This window comes from Pygocentrus nattereri, chromosome 12 (assembly GCF_015220715.1).
Source record: "Pygocentrus nattereri isolate fPygNat1 chromosome 12, fPygNat1.pri, whole genome shotgun sequence".
In the NCBI taxonomy this organism is placed as follows: Eukaryota; Metazoa; Chordata; class Actinopteri; order Characiformes; family Serrasalmidae; genus Pygocentrus; species Pygocentrus nattereri.
This window is the reverse complement of record NC_051222.1, coordinates 19,380,069-19,390,193: the sequence shown is the minus strand read 5'-3', so window position 1 is coordinate 19,390,193 and position 10,125 is coordinate 19,380,069. Positions and strand designations below refer to the sequence as shown.

The window sequence follows — 10,125 nt, the reverse complement described above, 5'->3', positions numbered from 1 at the left end:
TCTCTCTCTCTCTCTCTCTCTCTCAACACTGCCCCCCTGTTATTCCTAATGTCTCTCTCTCTCTCACTCTCTCTCTCAACACTGCCCCCCTGTTATTACTAATGTCTCTCTCTCTCTCTCTCAACACTGTCCCCCTGTTATTACTAATGTCTCTCACTCTCTCTCAACACTGTCCCACTGTTATTCCTAATGTCTCTCTCTCTCTCTCTCTCAACACTGCCCCCCTGTTATTCCTAATGTCTCTCTCTCTCTCTCAACACTGCCCCCCTGTTATTCCTAATGTCTCTCTCTCTCTCTCAACACTGCCCCCCTGTTATTCCTAATGTCTCTCTCTCTCTCTCTCTCTCTCAACACTGCCCCCCTGTTATTCTTAATGTCTCTCTCTCTCTCTCAACACTGCCCCCCTGTTATTCCTAATGTCTCTCTCTCTCTCTCTCTCTCTCTCTCAACACTGCCCCCCTGTTATTCCTAATGTCTCTCTCTCTCTCTCAACACTGCCCCCCTGTTATTCCTAATGTCTCTCTCTCTCTCTCAACACTGCCCCCCTGTTATTCCTAATGTCTCTCTCTCTCTCTCTCTCTCTCTCTCAACACTGCCCCCCTGTTATTCTTAATGTCTCTCTCTCTCTCTCAACACTGCCCCCCTGTTATTCCTAATGTCTCTCTCTCTCTCTCTCTCTCAACACTGTCCCCGTTATTCCTAATGTCTCTCTCTCTCCCAACACTGTCCCCCTGTTATTACTAATGTCTCTCTCTCTCTCGCTCTCAACACTGTCCCCCTGTTATTACTAATGTCTCTCTCTCTCTCGCTCTCAACACTGTCCCCCTGTTATTACTAATGTCTCTCTCTCTCTCTCTCGCTCTCAACACTGTCCCCCTGTTATTACTAATGTCTCTCTCTCTCTCTCTCGCTCTCAACACTGTCCCCGTTATTACTAATTTCTCTCTCTCTCTCGCTCTCAACACTGTCCCCCTGTTATTACTAATGTCTCTCTCTCTCGCTCTCAACACTGTCCCCCTGTTATTACTAATGTCTCTCTCTCTCTCGCTCTCGCTCTCAACACTGTCCCCCTGTTATTACTAATGTCTCTCTCTCTCTCGCTCTCAACACTGTCCCCCTGTTATTACTAATGTCTCTCTCTCTCTCTCTCTCTCTCTCTCTCAACACTGTCCCCCTGTTATTACTAATGTCTCTCTCTCTCTCTCGCTCTCAACACTGTCCCCCTGTTATTACTAATGTCTCTCTCTCTCTCTCTCTCAACACTGTCCCCCTGTTATTACTAATGTCTCTCTCTCTCTCGCTCTCAACACTGTCCCCCTGTTATTACTAATGTCTCTCTCTCTCTCGCTCTCAACACTGTCCCCCTGTTATTACTAATGTCTCTCTCTCTCTCGCTCTCAACACTGTCCCCCTGTTATTACTAATGTCTCTCTCTCTCTCTCTCTCTCTCTCTCAACACTGCCCCCCTGTTATTCCTAATGTCTCTCTCTCTCTCACTCTCTCTCTCAACACTGCCCCCCTGTTATTACTAATGTCTCTCTCTCTCTCTCTCAACACTGTCCCCCTGTTATTACTAATGTCTCTCACTCTCTCTCAACACTGTCCCACTGTTATTCCTAATGTCTCTCTCTCTCTCTCTCTCAACACTGCCCCCCTGTTATTCCTAATGTCTCTCTCTCTCTCTCAACACTGCCCCCCTGTTATTCCTAATGTCTCTCTCTCTCTCTCAACACTGCCCCCCTGTTATTCCTAATGTCTCTCTCTCTCTCTCTCTCTCTCAACACTGCCCCCCTGTTATTCTTAATGTCTCTCTCTCTCTCTCAACACTGCCCCCCTGTTATTCCTAATGTCTCTCTCTCTCTCTCTCTCTCTCTCTCAACACTGCCCCCCTGTTATTCCTAATGTCTCTCTCTCTCTCTCAACACTGCCCCCCTGTTATTCCTAATGTCTCTCTCTCTCTCTCAACACTGCCCCCCTGTTATTCCTAATGTCTCTCTCTCTCTCTCTCTCTCTCTCTCAACACTGCCCCCCTGTTATTCTTAATGTCTCTCTCTCTCTCTCAACACTGCCCCCCTGTTATTCCTAATGTCTCTCTCTCTCTCTCTCTCTCTCTCTCTCAACACTGTCCCCGTTATTCCTAATGTCTCTCTCTCTCCCAACACTGCCCCCGTTATTTCTAATGTCTCTCTCTCTCTCGCTCTCAACACTGTCCCCCTGTTATTACTAATGTCTCTCTCTCTCTCGCTCTCAACACTGTCCCCCTGTTATTACTAATGTCTCTCTCTCTCTCTCTCGCTCTCAACACTGTCCCCCTGTTATTACTAATGTCTCTCTCTCTCTCTCTCGCTCTGAACACTGTCCCCCTGTTATTACTAATTTCTCTCTCTCTCTCGCTCTCAACACTGTCCCCCTGTTATTACTAATGTCTCTCTCTCTCGCTCTCAACACTGTCCCCCTGTTATTACTAATGTCTCTCTCTCTCTCGCTCTCGCTCTCAACACTGTCCCCCTGTTATTACTAATGTCTCTCTCTCTCTCGCTCTCAACACTGTCCCCCTGTTATTACTAATGTCTCTCTCTCTCTCTCTCTCTCTCTCTCTCAACACTGTCCCCCTGTTATTACTAATGTCTCTCTCTCTCGCTCTCAACACTGTCCCCCTGTTATTACTAATGTCTCTCTCTCTCTCTCTCTCAACACTGTCCCCCTGTTATTACTAATGTCTCTCTCTCTCTCGCTCTCAACACTGTCCCCCTGTTATTACTAATGTCTCTCTCTCTCTCGCTCTCAACACTGTCCCCCTGTTATTACTAATGTCTCTCTCTCTCTCGCTCTCAACACTGTCCCCCTGTTATTACTAATGTCTCTCTCTCTCTCTCTCTCTCTCTCTCTCAACACTGCCCCCCTGTTATTCCTAATGTCTCTCTCTCTCTCACTCTCTCTCTCAACACTGCCCCCCTGTTATTACTAATGTCTCTCTCTCTCTCTCTCAACACTGTCCCCCTGTTATTACTAATGTCTCTCACTCTCTCTCAACACTGTCCCACTGTTATTCCTAATGTCTCTCTCTCTCTCTCTCAACACTGCCCCCCTGTTATTCCTAATGTCTCTCTCTCTCTCTCAACACTGCCCCCCTGTTATTCCTAATGTCTCTCTCTCTCTCTCAACACTGCCCCCCTGTTATTCCTAATGTCTCTCTCTCTCTCTCTCTCTCAACACTGCCCCCCTGTTATTCTTAATGTCTCTCTCTCTCTCTCAACACTGCCCCCCTGTTATTCCTAATGTCTCTCTCTCTCTCTCTCTCTCTCTCTCTCAACACTGCCCCCCTGTTATTCCTAATGTCTCTCTCTCTCTCTCAACACTGCCCCCCTGTTATTCCTAATGTCTCTCTCTCTCTCTCTCTCTCTCTCTCTCTCAACACTGCCCCCCTGTTATTCTTAATGTCTCTCTCTCTCTCTCAACACTGCCCCCCTGTTATTCCTAATGTCTCTCTCTCTCTCTCTCTCTCAACACTGTCCCCGTTATTCCTAATGTCTCTCTCTCTCCCAACACTGCCCCCGTTATTTCTAATGTCTCTCTCTCTCTCTCTCTCTCTTAACACTGCCCCCCTGTTATTCCTAATGTCTGTCTGTCTCTCTCTCTCTCGCTCTCAACACTGTCCCCCTGTTATTACTAATGTCTCTCTCTCTCTCAACACTGCCCCCGTTATTCCTAATGTCTCTCTCTCTCTCTCAACACTGCCCCCGTTATTCCTAATGTCTCTCTCTCTCTCTCAACACTGTCCCCCTGTTATTCCTAATGTCTCTCTCTCTCTCTCAACACTGCCCCCGTTATTCCTAATGTCTCTCTCTCTCTCTCTTTCTCTCTCTCTCTCTCAACACTGTCCCCCTGTTATTCCTAATGTCTCTCTCTCTCTCTCAACACTGCCCCCCCCTGTAATTCCTAGTGTCTCTCTCTCTCTCTCTCTCTCTCTCAACACTGTCCCCCTGTTATTACTAATGTCTCTCTCTCTCTCGCTCTCAACACTGTCCCCCTGTTATTACTAATGTCTCTCTCTCTCTCTCTCGCTCTCAACACTGTCCCCCTGTTATTACTAATGTCTCTCTCTCTCTCTCTCGCTCTCAACACTGTCCCCCTGTTATTACTAATTTCTCTCTCTCTCTCGCTCTCAACACTGTCCCCCTGTTATTACTAATGTCTCTCTCTCTCGCTCTCAACACTGTCCCCCTGTTATTACTAATGTCTCTCTCTCTCTCGCTCTCAACACTGTCCCCCTGTTATTACTAATGTCTCTCTCTCTCTCTCTCTCAACACTGTCCCCCTGTTATTACTAATGTCTCTCTCTCTCTCGCTCTCAACACTGTCCCCCTGTTATTACTAATGTCTCTCTCTCTCTCTCTCTCAACACTGTCCCCCTGTTATTCCTAGTGTCTCTCTCTCTCTCTCTCTCTCTCTCTCTCTCTCAACACTGCCCCCCTGTTATTCCTAGTCTCTCTCTCTCTCTCTCTCTCTCTCTCTCTCTCTCTCTCTCTCTCAACACTGCCCCCCCCCCCCCCCTGTTATTCCTAGTGTCTCTCTCTCTCTCTCTCTCTCTCTCTCTCAACACTGCCCCCCTGTTATTCCTAGTCTCTCTCTCTCTCTCTCTCTCTCTCTCTCTCTCTCTCTCTCTCTCAACACTGTCCCCCTGTTATTACTAATGTCTCTCTCTCTCTCTCTCTCTCTCTCTCTCAACACTGCCCCCCTGTTATTCCTAGTCTCTCTCTCTCTCTCTCTCTCTCTCTCTCTCTCTCTCTCTCTCTCTCTCTCAACACTGCCCCCCCCCCCTGTTATTCCTAGTGTCTCTCTCTCTCTCTCTCTCTCTCTCTCAACACTGCCCCCCTGTTATTCCTAATGTGTCGAGGCGACTCCGCAGCTGGCGCTCAGAAACGAAACCGGCTCGGTTTGAGAGGCGAGCCGTACCTCAGGATTACTTTTGCGCCAATGTTTGAGGTCCCCGCGTCTCTGTGGGAATGCCCCGCTCGGGTAAAGGTAAGCTGTGGACTTGTGAACGGTGTCTTATCGAGAGAGAGAGGCAGAGAGAGAGAGAGAGAGAGAGAGAGAGAGAGAGAGCGCGAGCTGCCCTCCCGGTAACACGGCAGCACTACTGCACCGAGGCGGCTGGCTGGCTGGCTGGCTAGCAGGCTATGTGAGAGTGAGTGCTACACAGGCTAGCTCGGAGTCCTGAGGTAAAAAATCTCCATTCAGTCTCACACATTTCCTTTCCTCTCCCCCACTGACAGCTGACACACTCTCCCAGCTCTCCCCGAGCTGGTTGGGCTTTTACAGAAGCCACAGTTTCGATAAGGTGGAGAATTCCTGCAGGTTAGCACGTCTTACTTCTCCGCTCCTCTGGCCACCAGCTAGCAGCATATCTTCAGAATTGCTTTAATTGGGGAAGCTGGCGCGAGACGGGACCGCTCGGTGTCGTTTGGGGGGTCCTATACGACCAACTTTGGTACAGAAAGCTAACCAAACGTTTACTTTCTGGAGAAAAACAAGAGTTAAGGGCAAGTTTCCCAACTGTCAGCTGCTCCGCCACTTCTTCCTACTGTAACGTTACTTGGACGCTGTTGTACCAACACATCTCCTGCTGCTGCACCCTGTCTGCGGTGGGTGCTGCCGACCGTTCCCTCGGGAAGCCGCGAGGCGCTGACACTCATACAAGGTTAATGTCGCCCACACCCGCTCGTTGAAGTTAGCCTCTTATCCGATTCGTCCGGTCCACCTTAAATGGCTCCACGGTTACATTCCGGCTCCCGTGCTGAACGTATGGAGCTACCGCACCATTTAAGGTGGAATTCGAAATTGGAGCAAGAAGCTGGAGGACGGGAAACCAACTTTGGGCTCGTTTCCCCTTTAAACACCTCCGAGCTCCTCCGGCTTTGGGCAGGGTTTATTGTCCTCCCCGCTCCCCACCAGCTCCTCCTCCGCCTGTACCGGTTAGTCAGGAGGCGTCTGCTAGTGGTCGTGCCAGGTTCATCGGGGTTTGGCGCTTAAAGGCCTCGAGGAGACCAGGGAGTTTCCTACCGCGTCCGCCATTTATTCGGGCAGTGGGGGGCTACAGGTAGACTGGGAGTTGGCGAACAGACTCCGAGAAGCAGAGCGAGGCGACAGCTGAGGACTTTTTCAGCTTCTGTTGAGCTGAGGCGGCTTCAGCGTGCGAGGACCACCGAGAGCTGAGCTGAGCTGAGGCGAGGCGCCGAGACTGCGGTGTCGGTGAGGAGGAACCAGCGCAGGTGCAGCTCCGCTAAAGGTGGTGCGCTAGCACACGGTTCGTTTTCCATACTGATCTAAAGAGCTTGAAAACTGGCCGAGGAAAAGCTAAGCTATTAAAATCAGCGGTTTTTGACCGAGTCGCTTCACCTAGGATTGGGTTTAGGTTACACCTAAACTCACCCCGGTCTTCTCAGTTAGCGTTGCGGTACTGCCAGACGTCTAGACGCGTCACCAGTGGTGCACCTTTACCTGGCTTGGAGGGGAACCACATAAACGCGCTCTTTACCTACAGGTAGTTCGGTCTGATAAAAGGAATCCGTCCAAACTTTGTCAGAAATGGTCATCTATGAGATCCACTGGGTTCCAGGACATTCTGTGATCAGGAATTTGTTTTATAGACAACAGGAGTCAGGATGATCCAGGAAAATCCTGGGTAACCTCACTTAAGACAATCATGTGAAAGTAGGCTGTCATGCTCAAACCTCTTAAACACTCTACCACTGGAAGCAGTGCAAACTAATCGCTTCACATCACACAGTGTGAGCGTGTTGATTACAGGATCGGCTCGCAGTAATTCTTTTGTTTTCTTGCAGTTCCAGCAATTTCTGTTGCTGTTGGCCTGATATCAGTACCAGACATCAGCCATCTCTAGATTAAAGTGCACAAATTGCCACATGTTTAGCTGTTTTGGAAGATAAATGTAGGGCTAGTTATTATACTTGTATCAAGTCAAGCACTGGGTTGACGTGATAATTCCACATACGGGGTGATTCAAAAGGATTTAATCGATTTCAAAATGATTTATTTCACTTGCAGATCATTACAGAGCAATGCAGTGACCTGTAAATGGTCTAAGTGAGCATAAAGTTTATTATGTCATTTTACAGGTGCTCAATATGAACCTCCTCCAGCTGATCGGACAACGTCAGCGCCATAGTCCGTTTCATTCCATACCCGGTCGAGCCGATGTCTTGTGTCACGGCACTCGCAGCTCTTTTGTCAGCCAGTGTTGCTTAACCAACGGCGGACGCGCTGAGCTGTTGGAGGTTCACTGCTGACGAAAATCAGTCGACTGGTAGAATCCCAGTGGTGTGGTCAGTACATGCACTGCTAAGCAGTGATCTTATCTGGTGAGCCTTTTTGGGCAGGCTGTGATCTTTAGCTGTTTCTCCTCCGTGCTTGAGTGAGAAAAGTTTGCACCTGTGATATTTATCCTCTGATCAGTCCCACTTATTTTCTTTAAAGGCTGCTCTGCGCATCTTGTCAGTCAGTTGGTGTCTTTTTCCTCCTCTGTAAGGCACTCAAGGAGCTGTTGAGAAAATGCTGAGCATTTATATTCGTTTTTGTGGTAAAACATGCCCTGGCACCAAAGGAAAAAAAATGCTTGTCTCTTTAGGAGGGTAAGCTTTTCTCCCCTGCTGTTCAATGAATAATTCAACACCTTCAATTATATAGTTTTTGTCTGAGCCGGGAATCTGACGGCAAGGCAAACGTGTGATTATTACGCTTGGTGTACGCTTGGGATTTGAGGGCCCTGCTCCTCCGTCCTGTACAGGAAAGTGTGCTTCTCACCTGTCTCACAATGCCATGCATAGAGCGTTTTGAATCTGTATCCTTCAAGAAGGTGGAAAATTAATTAATCTTTTGGTTGTAATCAGCTCTCAGAGGAATGTGATCTATGATGCGTATTATCTTTGGATGTTACATCTGTCTGCGAGTAATGCACCCAATAAAAGGCCTTCTTTACGTCTTTGAATTCCTGGTGGAAGAATCTGTCCAATGTTGATGAAAAGGTATTAGGGATGACTGTAGAGCCATAGTAATGTAATAAGAGCTTATTACGAGCGTCTTTGTGTAATAGTCACTTGCCTGTTTCCCTGGCATGCTGTTCGCTGGTTATTCTTCCCTGTATGCGCTGCTTGTGTGCTTCCTACTAATATCATCCTTAATGGGTGACCATGTGATTCTTAAGGATACATTCATGCCCTTGCACAGCCTACACTTTCCTGGTTTTGCTCAAGCGTGGTACAGGTGCCAAAGAGGGTTCTATGGGGCATTGCAATAGACAGACCCCTTTTGGTTCCTTAAAGTACCTTTCAGTGGACAGGCTTTCTTTAAAAAACAGATTTTGTAAGTGAGATTCACCAGTGTGAGGTTTTAAGATCCTCCATATAATGTGAATTTTCTAAAGTTTTCCCCATTTCAGACAAGAAGGTCCTTTTGTTTTCAAGCTTGCACATGTATGTTTGCATTCTGTTCCTGGCAATTACTGCAGTTGTTGAAGTTTTATTGAGCTGCGATATCCACACACTGTCACGAGCCTTTGTTGTAGATAACTTCCAGGCTCTTGAAGAGTTCAGGTGTAAGAAATACTGTGCCTTGACGTCTCAGTTGGGTTTGCTTCTACCCTTTCTTTTTCTTTGTTTGTGAGTTTGGTCTCATGGACACTCTGGAGCCAGCGATGTTGTAAGTTCTTGTTGGAAGAGAGCCAGTGCCTTTTCTTTTGTGTCCCATGGTGATTTGTCTCTGCCTCTCCCTTTTCTCTCGCTCTATCGCTTTCTCTCTCTTCCTTCCCACCTTTCTGCCTTTCCGGTGAGGTCTTGATTCCACGTGTCCGGTTTAGCAGCACCCACAATGCTGGTACTCAAACAGGAACTGGCCCTAAGTCAATGAAAATTCCTCTCTGGTTTTCCTCTCTGTGACGGGCACTGCAGAATACCCACGCAAGGGAGTTCATTAACATGTTCTGCTTCTGATCTGTCAGAGCCCATTACCCCTTTGTTCATCACACAGAGGATCATGAAGGCTGATCTCTTGGAAATTTAGCCTATAGTTCCTTGATACAAGGGCACAAAGATTAAATCTGAGATTAGCTGTTGTAATGCAGTCTTGATTTGAATGATCATGAATGGTTTCTCATTTTGCGCACAGCACATTCTGTGTCAGCCGAATACCGAAGCACAGCGAATCGATTGCCTCCTCTGCCTTTGCGCTTTTCATCTCCTCTGTTATTTGAGGCTTGTGTCTTTTGTTTCCTTTGTTGTCATCCTGTTACCAGTGTTCTGCTCTGGGCAGGGGGACCGACAGTTGTTTTGTCTAGTTGTTTACTAAATGGCTTTGCATACGGTTGATGAGGCGTTGCTAATGATTGTGATGCAGATGATTTTCGAGTCTTCCTCCATAGTGGGCTGATTTGTTTGTTTTTGTTTTGTTTGCTTCTTCTCTTTCTCTCCTCTCAAGCTTTTCTTGTTTCTAAATAACCAAAGCTTAGCAGCGTAGTGAGGGTGACTTTGATGATAAACATACTCTTCTCTATTAATGTCATGCAGTCAGGTTCAGTGTTAGGCTTTAAGACTAAATTTAAAAGTAGTAGGAATGTCTGATGGAAATCGCTCCCCAGTAAAGCCTATTCAGACTCTCTCTATTCGGAAGCCATGTGGAAGAGTTCCTTTGGAGCTCTGGAATGTTTTCATAATGGGTGTGGCAGGTGATTACAGGAGGATGTTTATGCCTGGATGAAACGGAAGTGATGGAACGGATATAACACGGTAAACATGGAGCGCTTTGGAAAAGTTTGGCGTTTTTCCGTTGACTCTGACTGCGCCATTATCTTGGTGATTACTGGCTGATGGAACGATTTGGTGAAATTGGGATGAAACAGTACATTTTCAGTAGTAGTCTTTGATATGAAGCGACTGGTTTGCCCTTTGCGTGGTTCTACTCTGGTGCTCAGGTAGCTGTGCTGCAGGGTCAGAACATTTAATTTCAAGGTTTATTAAATAGCATGGCTCAGTGACACTCCACACCTGTCCTGGTGTTCTTTTATTTTGGGTTCCTTTGGTTTTAAGGAAAAAGGCATCACCAGTGTCAGTG

At 47.4% G+C, this 10,125-nt stretch overlaps 1 protein-coding gene across 3 annotated transcripts in view; it reads left to right on the top strand.

The window, feature by feature from the left end:
* Positions 1–4,895: 4,895 nt before the first annotated feature.
* The window catches only part of LOC108434663 (vang-like protein 1), an 80,652-nt gene continuing 75,422 nt past the window's right edge, over positions 4,896–10,125 (top strand). The window contains exon 1 of one of the 3 annotated variants that reach the window (XM_017709980.2): positions 4,896–5,025. The gene's annotated coding sequence lies outside the window, so the exon portion shown is untranslated. Of the gene's footprint in view, positions 5,026–5,181; positions 5,223–5,681; positions 6,308–10,125 lie in introns of those variants that run through there. The other 2 variants (XM_037543206.1, XM_017709981.2) reach the window with 2 other exon arrangements.